Source organism: Pithys albifrons, unplaced genomic scaffold, assembly GCF_047495875.1.
Source record: "Pithys albifrons albifrons isolate INPA30051 unplaced genomic scaffold, PitAlb_v1 scaffold_43, whole genome shotgun sequence".
Classification (NCBI taxonomy): domain Eukaryota; kingdom Metazoa; phylum Chordata; class Aves; order Passeriformes; family Thamnophilidae; genus Pithys; species Pithys albifrons.
This window is the reverse complement of record NW_027286058.1, coordinates 271,090-285,337: the sequence shown is the minus strand read 5'-3', so window position 1 is coordinate 285,337 and position 14,248 is coordinate 271,090.

The following is a 14,248-nucleotide window of genomic DNA, read 5'->3' as shown; positions in this document are numbered from 1 at the left end:
TGTTATTCAGGGCTAACTTGCTTAAAGCCTTTGTCCCACCAACTGTATAAGGTAAAGTTGTTTTGCGGAATAAAAAAATCCTATATCCAGTCAGGTTATAGAGAGGTACGTTTATTCCAGGCCCGGGCGCATGGGGGATAACTCCTCCAAAAACATGCATGCCTAGTTGAGCTAACAATGGGTTTATATGCAAGTAAGTTATACATATTTATTTTTCTTTCATGCATAAACATTATTTTCTTAGAGAAGGCAGGGTTATTATAATGAGTCTCAGGAACTGATTTCCAGTTTCTCCGCCCCATGCTGCTTCTTCTTGCGCCTGCACTTTTGAGAATTTGGGGCGGGGGTCCTAGGTGGTCTTTGAGGATGAAGTAAGACATCTTCATCCTGTGAACTTTCTATCTTTTGCTCAAAACTGGTTTAAACCAGTCTTGTTGGCAACTGTAGCTGGTCTAATTGGACTTGTCTTGTTCTTTTGACATGTTTTCTGATTTATCGTGGGGTATCCTGACTGTTTTAATTAGTCCAAGAAGCTCTGGGCCTCTTGGTATGACACTTTAAAGGACAGTGTGTGAGTTTTGATACAGTGAACTTCATACTACTAAGCAAATTCTACAATAAGTATATAAGTAAAATAAGAAAATAAGCATCATCATAAGTCCTAGGAAAATAAGCATAAACAAAATAAGCATAAACAAAATCAGCATAAGTAGAATAAGCATAAACAAAATTAGCATCATAAACCCAAGTAAATAAGCATAGGCCTCCCCCTTTCCCCTCCCTCCCATCATTCCCTCCACTTTCTTTAACATAGGTAAATTCTTTTACCTAGCTAATATTGCAAATGGTTCATCATGGCCAGGCTTCGCGAACGAAGATTTGGGAAGGGCACTACCCACACTTGCTGCAAGCTGCTGGTGGATAAAAAGGCCGATACGGGATAGGCAGGTCTGGTCACAAAAGGCACAGCGGAACGTCTCTTTATGTGATATTGGTGAGGAACGGTTCTTTCTGCGTTGTCTTTTCTCCTCAAGACTGACTCTCTGTGCAGTCTCAAAAGAAGCAGCAGCGTCCTGAATGGTGTGTCTCCATGAATCCCGATTGGAGGCCAGAGTGGACCATTGGTGGCAGTCAATATGGCCAAGGCTGAGATGTTGTTTCAGGGAGTCCTTGTATCTCTTCTTTGGGGCTCCTCTCTTGCGGCAGCCGGTGGCAAGTTCATCATAGAGCACAATCTTCGGGAGGCGGTGATCCTCCATCCTGGAGACGTGCCCTGCCCAGCGCAGCTGTGTTCTCATCAGCATGGCCTCGATACTGCTGATCCCTGCCTGTTCAAGAACAGACACATTGGTCACGTAATCAGACCAGTGGATGTTTAGGATTGAACGGAGGCAGCACTGATGGAAGCGTTCAAGAAGCCGCAGGTGGTGGCGGTAGATGACCCAGGATTCAGACCCATATAAGAGAGTAGACAGTACAATGGCTCTGTAGAGACTGATCTTTGTACTTTTCTTCAGGTGTTTATTGGACCAGACTCTTTTATGGAGTTTTCCAAAGGCTCTGTATGCCTTTGCTAGTCTGTTGTCTATCTCTTTGTTGATCTTACGGTCTGAGGAAATGATACTTCCCAGATAGGTGAGCTGCTGTTCTGCACAAAATTCTAGCAGGAGGCGTCCGTTGTTGCAGTTTCCAACGCCATGCTCGCCCAGGACTCCTTTCCAGGCTTCAGAATTCTTACCTACTCTGGCATTGAAGTCACCAAGGATTATGATTTTATCATCTGCAGGAACCTTTTGGGTGAGGCGGCGCAAGTTGGTGTAGAATTTGTCTTTTTCTGCTGGGTCAGCTTGGAGAGTTGGGGCATAAACGCTAAAAAGAACAACATGTTGTTTGTTGTGTAGAGGGAGGCATAAGGACATAATGCGATCGGAATGACCTGTCGGCAGATTTTCAAGTTTGGAGGCAATGGAGTTTTTAATCATGAAGCCAACTCCTGAAAGGTGTCTTTTGGTTTGGGGTTTGCCTGATCAATAGTGTAGCCAGCACCATGTTCTTTAAGGCTGCCTTCCTCATGAAGACAAACTTCACTGAGAGCAACAATGTCGATGTTTAGTCGTGACAGTTTGTGGGCAATTAGAGCAGAACGACGCTCAGGATGTCGACTATCCCCAGTATCAGGCATGGTTCTGATGTTCCAACATGCGAGTGTTAGTTTGAACACACCTTTGCAGGCAGGTGTATGCCTTTCAATTCTCTTTGTCTTTGTTTGACTGCATGGAAGATGCCGGTTGGCCGCGGTTATCCAACCGGGTGTGGAGATGAGCTTTGTTTAGGCCACCTTTTCTAGACCCCTCTCCATGTGGAGCAAGCAGTGCTGTCCTTAGAAAAGGATGCTTGGTCGTTCCGGATGCAACCCCATGAGACTGTCATCTCCGGGGTCAAGTCTCGAATGACCAATATCCTGAACCGCCTGCATGCGGGGTTGGGTCTGTGGCTTCCAGCTGCTTCCTATCACCTGCCATTTTCGACCCTCGCCTGTCGCTACAGGGCTTTGCAATGTGGGTGAACCCTTCGAGCCTGCGCAATGGATTTTTTAGGTGAGGCACAGCGTGCGCAGAACTGGCCCCACCCTTTACTCCTAAGGTTCATCTGTCACGGCCTAGCGAGCTTGGACAGTGACAGTGAATACCTCAGGACGTAGGTTTGGTTAGAGTATCCTTCTCTTAGATGGATGGCCTTACAGGGCTAAGCGAGCTCCATCTGCCCGGGTTTGGGGTTGGAGTTGTCCTTCTCCTAGGATGGTTGCCAGATGGCTAGCGAGCCCATCCTGCCCGTGGACACACTTTGTCTGACCCTTCAGCTGAGACCTGTCTGGCACGGGAGACCCTACCGGCGGCACAAACCACCTCCAGCATAGCTCTCAACCTCATGAGGGCATGCAAGCTTCTCCCCCACGACAAGGGGGTGTCCCCAGCAAAGTGCAAATGGTTACTACAAAAGCTAATTGCATAGTTAGTGAGTGCGCTGACCACCCCTTGGCTCTCCAGCTCACGAATCATCTTGTGTATGGGGGTCACAGAGTCTCGGTCAGTGCGGTATTGCTGATGGTGCACTGTTGTTGTGGCCAGCAGTACCAATTGTTCTTCAACTTTCAGCAGTCCCACAGCAGAAGGGTCCTCTGAGAGGCCAGGCAAGGCGCTCAACTGTCTGATTTCCTCTGTCTTCACAGCAGCTATGCCGAAGGCCCAACACAGTCCCTTTGGGTCTTTGAAATACCCATTCCTCAGGTAGTCTGTGCCAAGGATATATGGGGCTTCTGGACCAGTCACAATGGGGTGTCTATGCCATTCCTTCCCCGTCAAGCTGACTTCAGCTTCCAGTACAGTCAGCTGTTGGGATCCCCCTGTCACCCTAGAAATAGAGATGGATTCTGCTCCGACGTATCCTGATGGCATCAAAGTAAATTGTGCGCCAGTGTCAACTAAAGCTTTGTATTTCTGTGGGTGTGATGTGCCAGGCCACCGAATCCACACAGTCCAATAACCCCGATTATCCCTCTCCTCTACCTGGCTAGAGGCAGGGCCCCCCTAGTTCTGGTCATGGTATTCACTGCGCTCTCCTTGTGAATATGACCAGGAGGTTCCTTCAAGAGGATCAGACCTGACATCATCACTGCTATACCGTCTGGAATCTTGCCCACCAGAGACTGGAGCAGCCTTCAACCTTGAAGAATTCCCTGTGGTAGTTGTGCCTCTTTGCAATTCATGTACCCATGCTGCTAAGGAAGAGGTGGGTTTCCCATCCCACTTCCTCATATCTTCTCCATGCTCATGGAGGTAAAACCACAGATTGCCGCGTGGAGTGTACCCTTTCTCCTTAGCTGGAAGACGCCTGCTTCTGATGGCAGAGACTCTCGTTTGTTCTGGAGAGATATGGGAGAGTCCTTCCTTAATCTTCTCTTCCAGTTCAGCCAGTTTTGTTTCCACAGCTGAGACGTGGGCTCGTAATGGAGCAGTGACAGTGTCTTCATAAATCCTGAGTTTGCTGACCAGTGCACCCACCTTGTCTTCTCCCTCTCTCCACTGCAATGTTGCAAGGTAGCGAGAATACATTTCTGGCCCAAGTCGTGCAAATTTTAACCACATCTGGGATGTGCACTGGACACCATCTGGACTTTTAGGGAATTTCTCGTCCTCTGAAAAGATAATCTCCAGTATGGCTAATTCCCTTAAGCACCGGATACCTTGTTCCATCGTGTTCCACTGTCCTTGCTGTACGTGGAGGTCCTCCTTACAAAGATATCTCTCCCTCACGCTTGACAACAGTCGCCACCAGAGGCTGAGAGTTTTCTGCCTCTTTCCAATGCCCTAATCAATGACCACATCTCGAGACAGGGATCCCAGCTGCCTCGCCTCACTCCCATCTAGAATTGTATCATTGGCCGCAGCATCCCAGATTCGAAGTAGCCAGGTCAAGATGGACTCATTTGCCTGTCATGTGAACTCTCTCCGGAGCTCACGCAGCTCTCCCAGGGATAGGGACCGGGTGATTATTTCTGGCTCCATTTCTTCTGCTTGAGGTGAAGGTCCTGCCTCTTCCTCGTCATTCACTATACGAACTGATTTGGTCTTTGATTTTCTTTTCTGGACAGGGGCAACTGCTATCGGTTTCTGTTGTCCTCCCGGCTCCTCCATGGTTTGTGTGGACATGGTGCTGGTTGATTTGTTTCCCTTTCTCTCTGGCTCAGCTGTGGTTTGTGTGGGCATGGTGCTGGTTGATGTATCTCTTTTCCTCTCTGGCTCAGCCATGGTTTGGGTGGACATGGTGCCTGTGAATTTGCTCCTTTTCTCCTCCTCCTGACGGTGCTGTACAACATCAAGCAGTGTGCGTGTTGTAGTTTGGGATTATTATGTAAATTCTCTCCCCTGCCACTTAACTGCCCAGGCCAGCAGTTAACAAAAGAAGTAGTTAACTGTTGATCACTTGGGTGGGGGCAGGTTTGTCTTTTCTTTGTTTGTTTTTTTTGAATATTCTTTTCCAGTCTTGGCTCGGCGGAACGCGGGAGTGGGGGCTCCGAGGAGGCAGGCTGCCCTGCTGGTTACTGCTGGGGCTTTCCTGGCTGTCTCGCTGCCGCTGTGCCCGGACTGCTTTCTGGCCATGTGGTTGCTGCTGCCTGCCCCTGACTGGTTCTGGCCGCGTTGCTGCTGCTGCCTGCCTTGGATTTGCTTCTGGTTGCTCGTGCTTTTCTGCTCTTGGACGGGGAACACAGGGGGAAGAGACGGAGTCCATCTGAAAGCTCACTGCTTGTCCGTCTCACTGGAAAGGGACTGAAACTCACTCTGCAGCCAGCCGGGCTGTGACATTGACACTTAAGTATAACTTTTCCTCCCGGAGGAAAACCTGCTGGGTTTTGTTGTTGTTTGGTTTTTTTTCTTTCTCTTGTGGAGTTGGGGAAGTGGGTTGCACTAGTCTGTTTACATATATATATATATATATATATATAGCAGTTATCTTTCTTGAATTAAAATTCCTTTTCTTAAATTTGATAAAGAGTGGTGTGATTATCGTGGAGGAGGCCCCTCCCCCACTTTTTGGTAAACATTTTGGTTTTTTCCCCTCAAACCAAGACAGTGCGGTAGGCAGTGGCCAGGGCCTAGCAGGTTGGTGTGAGCTGCCCATCTCTGGGGCTGTCAGAGCATCTTCCTTTCACATAGCTTATCATTTTGGCAGGGTCCTGCAGTTGTTCTGGGGTGAATTTCCAGATCATTTGAGGAGAGAAGGTCTCCAAATACTGGCCCATATCTTCCCACTTCCCGTGCCACTCAACATCATCCACTCCCAGAGCAGGCCTCCAGCAAGCCTCCTTAGAAAGCCCAGTTCTGACCCTAAACATGGTGTATACAGTACAGAGGAGACAAAGCAACACTAACAGCACTAACAGTAAGATTATGCTGTCCCTAACATCAAAAGGAAGCTCAATATTTTCAATGATTGTTGTAGCAGAGGTGAAAAGGTGGAAGTAACCATCTCCGCCTGTTTTCCCCACAGTCTGGGTGCTATTTTTAATGAGGCCCCAGAGGTAACAACCCAAACCAGGACAGGCAAACCAGACAATATACATTCACAATGAAATTCATTGCTTCTGATGTTATGACAACATAAACATAGTATATTAATAAAGCAATTTTGATCCTTCTCCCTGGTATTAAAGAGAGCATCAAAATAGGCACATGGTTCCCCATATGTCGAAATATGAACACCATCCACCTGAATACATCAAGCAACATGGTAGTCAGGGAGTTTCTGTATCCAAATACACAAAATGGAATTGCAATTCTGACTTCTCTCTTGTGGCCTCACATTGAGCGCCAAAAGATGTGCTGGTTTAAAGGTGAACCAGCAGGGGAAATGAACTCACCACGAGAGAGATTATAAGTCAGAGCTACAATTTAATAATAATATTACAATAAATACAATGGCACCAGGATAAATTGGTTTTAAGTCACAAAACCCAGCAGTATAACCCAGTGTTCTGGGGCACAAACCCAAAGGGGTTTGTTAGCCCTTGTGCTGAGACCCCTGTGGTTCCCCCAAGTCCAGAACAAAAGGAAGTGAAAAAAAAACACCTCTTGGTGCAGGTGATGGCTGTAGTCTGGTCAAGAGTGGTGGTCTCCTCCTGTCGAGGTCCTGCTGCTCCTCTGGATCTGACAAGTGGTTCCTGAGGTCTTCTTACCCACCACTTATGTACCCTCAGGGAGCACCCAGTCCCTCCCCCAGGGCGAGGACTCACACAATGGGTGATTAACTCTGTGAGTCATGGGGTATCCCTGAACTGTTGCTGGCCCATTAGCAGCCACACCCCCCCAGGCTGGGTGTGAAGGTGCTAATGACTCCCTGGGCAGCTGCTGCAAATGGTCCATTGTTCTTGGTAAATTAATAGAGGGGGTAGAATACACAGCTTTGATCACCCCCACACAGTGATAACTGGTCCCACCTGCTGAACTAGGACACTTTTTAACAATTTAAAAGGCTATTCTATTTTACCTAAAATCCTTATTTGCTTAACAAATTAAAAATACTATTTTATTAGCTTAACAACTTAACTATGTTAACAAAAGAAAAATATTATTTTATCTGCTTAACATCATTATCTATAACAAATGAAAAAATGAAACAAATGAAAAAACATTCTCGCCGGCATTGTCATTGATGCATCAAGAAAAACTTAAAAACCTTAACAGAAATATAACAACACTACACGACATTATTTCTATAAACCAGTTATGTTGCATTGAGTCTTATTTTCATAAAAACAGATCTTAACATTAATAAGTCTCGTAATTCTAGTGTTATTTGTGGTAAATATGCATTCATGTATTTAAAAGACCATATCTTAACCAATCTAATGCTATATAACTAAAACCATTACATGTTTTAATTCACTTTGGCACTCCTAAAAAGATGGTTTTTGAAAATGCTTAATACTAACAAATGGAAACACATCAATTACTATTAGGTGTTATGAATTTTGAATCTGAAGGATTAAATTAAAAGCTTAATCAGTCACTCAAATGTTCTGGTAACTGATCTTGATTCAGTCAGAGGAAACTGGTTGTTCTTATCCATTGCTGACTTCAACCTGTGGAGACAAAAATAGAAACTTTTCTCAAAATTATTAAAAGCTTAGAACACTTTATAACTATTAAATAAAAGCCAAATTTACAAAGAAATTAGTTCAACAGGTCTTTTTTAGGCTTCTCTGTTGCTTTTTGAATCGCTGGAGAAAGATGCAGCATTTTGTCTTTGCATGATGTGTTGTAGAGCTGTCATCGCAAGGCATCAGGTGCTTGTGTTTTGTTGTCTCAAAGGCAAGCTGGGCTGATGAGTCTTTTGCAAGACTACATTACTTTTGCAAGGAGCTGATGACCTATACAAGGCTCTGCCTGTCCAAACTACAACACCCAAGGTGCTTTGTGAGTAGACTTGCGCATGACAGAAAAGGCTGATGATGTAATGCGAGAGGTCTCTCACCCTCCTCTTGGAGACGGGACGAGGTGGGGGGGCTGGCCTCTCCCCCCTCTGGAGAAGAACCACATGTTTAAATTGCGTAGCAGAAAATTCTTTCATAACGTAAGCTGGAGTGTGGCTGGAAAAAATACTTTTGCAGCGTCAGAGATGAAAACAAAGCAAAACAGAATTAAGGCAGCAGTTTTTGGCAACTTACAGTTTTTACGCAGGCTGAAAAGGAACACGTGGAGCTCGGAGACGGTACAAAACAAAGCCTACGTGGAGCGATGGGGGATATACTGTTCTTTTGCTAGTAGAGATATTTTCTTAATTCTCGTTTTGTGCTGGTTTTCTTTCTTGCGCCGATGCTGGGACTCATTGTAGGGCGGCGGGGGGTACAACGATCTCTAAAAACATCGGGAGCTGGGGCTGCAATGGTGGTGAGGGAGCTGAGGGGCTAAAGAGGTGGCAGTGGCTTCCCACAGGGATCGAAGCAGACCCGTGCGGCGGCGGCCAAGGCGGGCAGCGCGGCTGGGAATGGGAGGTGTCAGGTCGACAGCTGGCAGAACGCGGCAGGAGGGGTCGGGCAGCAATCCCCGTAGAAATCGGAGCGGAGCTGTAACGCAGACCCCAGGCCAGCGAGAACTGACAGCGGGAACGAGGGGAAAGCCAGAGCTTGTGCGCGACTTCCAAAGGTGTCCCCGCAGGGTAGCTTGCAGCGGGGGGGAAAAAAACAAAACTAGCAGTTTCTTCAGTATTTATATTCTGCAACGTGTTTCTTGCAAGTTTCTTCCTAATACTGAGCTTATACCAGAGGCTTTTCTTCATAGCTTCTCGCGTAAACAACTTAACACGCTGTAACACCGGAAAAAGAGTTCCTATCTTGCGTTTACTTTACGAGCTTTTCAAAAAGCTTCTCACTGACTGCCTTCCCTTGCTTAGCAAGAATATGAGGCATAAGCCGTTTGGCAGCCGCAAACTCTGTGTCCATTTTTCCTGTTAACCCAGAAATGATAGGGGGGAAGGGAACGCTCCTTCCTACCTCAGCCACGGCATCCACAGCTTTTTGGCTGATCCCTCCTTTCACGCCTCTTCGGCCTTGGTTCAGCACAGAACTTCTGCTGCTAAGAGGCCACCTTTTCTTGGTCTCCTTGATTGCTAAGGCAGCTCCTCGCTGTCCCAGCCCCCAATTCTCCACCATTTAAAGTAAAAAGAATTGAGCCACAAGGGTACAGCACGGAGTCAAAGATTCTCCTCACAGAGGTAAGGATCAATGCTCCAATTTATTGTTTATTACACACAAACTTATATCTCATACTTCTAAAAACACCTGAATAATACAAGCACATTATTGGCTAATAGCTAGTGTCCATGCCTTACAACACGATTTGATTGGTCTTGGCCGGCTGCTGTTTATTGTAAGACTGTTCTCTTTTGAAACTATCTCAAGGACACAGAGGCTTTGCTATGTTCTGCATAGACTGGGTTGGGCATATAGGCTTCTAACAACAGGCTATGGCCTGTGCTGTTTAGATTTCTTCCTACATAAGAGTACCCCTAGATTCATTCCTTTATCAAGTGGCAACAAGAAAAATCCTGGCTGGATAGTTCCCAGGGTACAAACTCCTCTCCAGTCTTTGGGGAGCTGCGTGTATGCTTGCTTTCCACATATCCAGAACAGTCCCTCTGGTGCTACCCAGCTCAGACTAGTACTATTTGCTTGATTCCAATACATTTTTAGTTCTTCTATACCTTCAAAGGGGTTCTTAGGATTTGTATCGTTGCACCATCGGCTATAGGTGTTATTGTGCCAAGTGCAACCTGTGGACCCAGTGCTGGTCCAATATCCTGAGGGTTCTAGAGGTCACCAAAATTCTCCGGTAGTGTTTACGATTTTTACTGAGAGGCAAGGGGATTCTCCTCCTTTTGTCTTATATGTTTCCTACCCCTTCTTTCAATGCATTCTTGTCCGACTACATCAGAAGTTAATATCCAGCCTTGGGGCTGAGACTCTGATGCACCTTTTCATTTTAAAATTTCCCAAGGAGTAAGGCCTGTTCCTCTCCAAGGCCACTCCTCTGTCATTAAGGGTCTGCTACAAATCCAACAGTTAGATACATTTAGTGTTTGGCTAATACGTTCCATTAAATCTATGTACAGGTTAACTCCATAGCTTGGGAGTTGCCAATCTTCCCCTAGTTTCCTAGTTTGCTTTTTAATTTCTGGTATAAATCAGTTGTATTGGAAGGCTTTTTTTGTGCATTTCCCTTTAATATAGCCTGTACTTTCTGTTGTACTATTTCTTCTTTCTTTAAATCTTGTACCCCACCCCCGTCAGACATGTCCCAATGGCCTGCCTGGGTAAAGCAAATCCATTCTTCTGCCCGGGGACAACCAAGTCCCAGTCTGGTCCCCCCTTTTCCTAAATTTTGGGCTACCCAGAGCTGCTGGGACTCAGTTTTGCAGATCTTGAGGTTTTTAGGGTCATAACATACTTTGTTTATAAATGAATGGTAACTGAGGCTTTGGATCATTCTGCCTCCATACCACAGTCTGGTAACATTTTGCACAGTCATTCACAAAGATCTGAGCCCAGAGACAGCAGAATACCCAAAAGGGTCCAGTATAACGTGAGTCCCCACAGCCCATGCCCATCCGGGGTTGCCGCCCGTGTCTGGCTATCGGTGGCAGACTCAGAGGTTAATCTGGTCTTGCCCCTTTTAGGCTCTTTGATCCTTAGTATGGCTCAATCTTTACTTACTTCCAGACAAATTTTACTTTACACTGCAAAACAGAGTCCTGTCAGTGATTTTTGGGAATTACCCAAAATTCGGGTAGCAATAATTCCCACCCCCCAAAAGAGTTTTTCAATCTGTGTCTCTGCAAGCCGATCTTCACCTAGAGGTTCCCAGCCATTGCGATATTTCTGACACTGGGCTTGTCTTTTATATGAGATGCAAGACTAGAGTTGCCCCCACTTTTTACACTTGCACTTTACCCAGCTATAATGATCTGAAAGGGGATGTTTTATACAGGGTATCTGGAATGGTGAATAATCATTGGGTGATGGTATACTGGGGGGTTTCCACTATGAATCTCATATGCCACAGCATATAACCGAGTAGGGGGCATAGTCCGATAAAGTCCAGATGTTCCCGTCTGGGGAAGAGTTATTCCCTCATGCCATGGGGTGTATTGTGCAGTTATAAGACGTAGCTGAGGATGGACCCCAAGCCAGCGATGGAACATTGCTAGTGTGTTGTTAGTGTTGTCAGTGTCTTATTTTTTACTTATCCATAATCTTAAGTCTCTAGGGTCCAAAGTCACTTTCCACTCCTGGGGTGGTTCCCCTGGTCCTTTTACTCTAGTCACGTGAGTCCATCCTCGTTCTGCTGTGTGGATCGCAGTTTCTGTTGTGAGCAATACCTGAAAAGGATCTTCCCAATATGGGGTTAAAGAAATTTCTTTCCATCTTTTTATTGACCCAATCTCCAGGATTTATTTTATGTATCTGGAAATCTAATGGTGCAGTCTGAGCTAGAGCTCCTCGCTCTCTTATTTTGATTAAGTTTTTAGCAAGTGTTTGTATATATGGTCTTAGTTTGATGTCAACATTTGTATAGTCACTTATAGCATCTTTTAACCAAAGATAGGTCATCCCATATAACATTTCATATGGTGATAGACCGAGGTCTGCCCTAGGCTGGGTACGGATGTGTAATAAAGCTAGTGGCAAACACTTGACCCATGACATCTGAGTTTCAATCATCAATTTAGTTAGAGTCTGTTTTAGAGTCTGATTCATTTGTTCAACTCTCTCTGAACTCTGAGGATGCCAAGGAGTATGATATTCTCACTTAATTCCTAAAGCAATTGTTATTTCTTTGAGCATCTTTGAGGTGAAGTGAGTACCCCTGTCAGAGTCTATGCTATACATGATTCCATACCTGGGGATTACAACTTTGAGTAATATTTTCACTACTAAGTTTGCTGTAGCCCTTCCAGTGGGAACTGCTTCTACCCAGTGAGTTAGATGATCAGTTATTACTAACAGATATTTCCATCTATTTACAGGTGGAAACTCTGTAAAATCTACTTGAATTCATTCAAAAGGCCTGTATGCAATGTTTCGTCTCCCTGTGGGAGTTTTCCTCATAACCTTTTTATTTACTTTACGACAGGTTAAGCAGTGACTCGTTACTTGTTTAGCAATTTCAAAAATTCCTATGCACCCATAGTGCTGTAAAAATTCATCACACAAAGCTTGAGTTCCCCAGTGAGTTGCATGGTGCAACTTGAGTAATATTGTTCGTGCCATGGGTTTAGAAATTACTTCCCTCCCATCTGCCAGGATCCATTTCCCTTTTTTGTTCTTTTTTGCACCTAGTCGTATTAACTCTTCTTTTCTTCTCTTTTTGAAAATACTGGTATTCCTGGATCTTTATGTGGTTGGGAGTTTAATACATGTAATTTGATTATTCCCCCTCTTTTGGCTGCCTTTTTTGCAACTTCATCTGCTAAATTGTTTCCCTGGATCACAAAAGATAAACCCCTTTGATGTCCTTTCACATGCACGACTATTTCGAGAGGTTTCTTTAGTGCTTCTAAAACTTGATTTATTAATTCTTCATGTATCAGTGATCTACCCCTTGTGCTTATTAATCCCCTTTCCTTCCAGATTTTCCCAAATGTATGTACTACTCCATAAGCATATTTTGAATCTGTGAAGACAGTCCCTCTTTTTCCTTTTAATAGTTCAAGGGCTCGACATAGGGCATATATCTCGCAGGCTTGTGCTGACCAAGTCGGGCTCGGTTTCCCAGATTCTATACTTGTCATGTTGTTTCCATTAATTACTGCATACCCAGAAATTCTTTTCCCATCTTTACACCTGGAGGAGCCATCGATAAAATATTTCTCACCTTCAAGATTTTCTCGAACTTTAGTTTGTAGCTGGATCAATTCCAAACAATCATGTTCCAAGCCCTTAGTTCACACGGTTCCCCATACAAAAACTGTGCAGGATTTTGAGTATTAGTTACAGTAAGTTCTAATTCTGGACTATGGATTAATATAGCTTCATACTTTAATATCCGAGCATCAGTTAGCCATTTTTCTACCTTCTGATTTAAAATTACTCACACACTATGAGGGGTATATACCACCATCTTTCCCACAAAGGTAATCTTCCGACTTTCTTCTACTAATACAACCGTGGCTGCGACTTCTTGTAAACACGCAGGCCAGCTTTTGCTGATGGATCTAGCAATTTTGACAAACATGCTACAGGTTTTCGATGCCCCCCTTTTTCTTGTGTTAGTACCCCATATGCAATTCCTTGTTCTACATTTACAAATAACTGAAATGGTTGTTTTAATTCGGGGAGAGTTAGGACTGGTGCTCTCATTAGGGCTCTCTTAACTTCCCCTAGTTTTCCTTCATCCTTTTCATCCCATTTCACTACTTTTTGGGTAAGCTTCTCATATAAAAATTTTACTAGCCCACTGTATCCATCAATCCACAACCTGCAATACCCCAGCAATCCCAACAGTTTTCTTACATCTCACTTGGTTTTTGGGGTGGATATAGACAGTATCCCCCTTACTCTTTCAGAATCTGTTTAGTTCCCTTATCTAGCCAGTGGCCTAAGTGACCTTTTGTTCTACAAACTGTAATTTCTTTTTTGAAATTTTTAACCCTTTCTCTTCCAGGAAATTTAGGAGTTTTATTGTAGTTTCCCTGACATTTTTTTCACTCTTCCCACTGACCAGTAAGTCATCGACATACTGTATAAGTTCTACCTCTGAAGGTTTAGAAAATTCTAATAACAGTTTTTCCAGGGCTTGTCCAAACAAGTTTGGGGATTCCATGAACCCCTGAGGTAACACTGTCCATCTTAATTGTTGTCTCCTCCTGTTCAATGGATCTTCCCACTCAAATGAGAAGATATCTCTACTTTCTTCCTCTAATGGGCAGACCCAAAAGGCATCTTTTAGATCAATAACACTATACCAAGTAAAGTCAGGGGGTATATGACTTAAGAGCGTATATGGATTAGAGACTACTGGGAATCTTGCGACTGTCCTTCTGTTCACTTCCCTTAAGTCTTGGACCAGCCGAAAAGTCCCATCATGTTTCTTAACTGGGAGAATAGGAGTATTGTGGGGAGACATGCAAGGCTCTAGGATACCGTTTGCCAGTAACATGTCTATTATAGGTTTAAGGCCCAATTTCCCTTCTT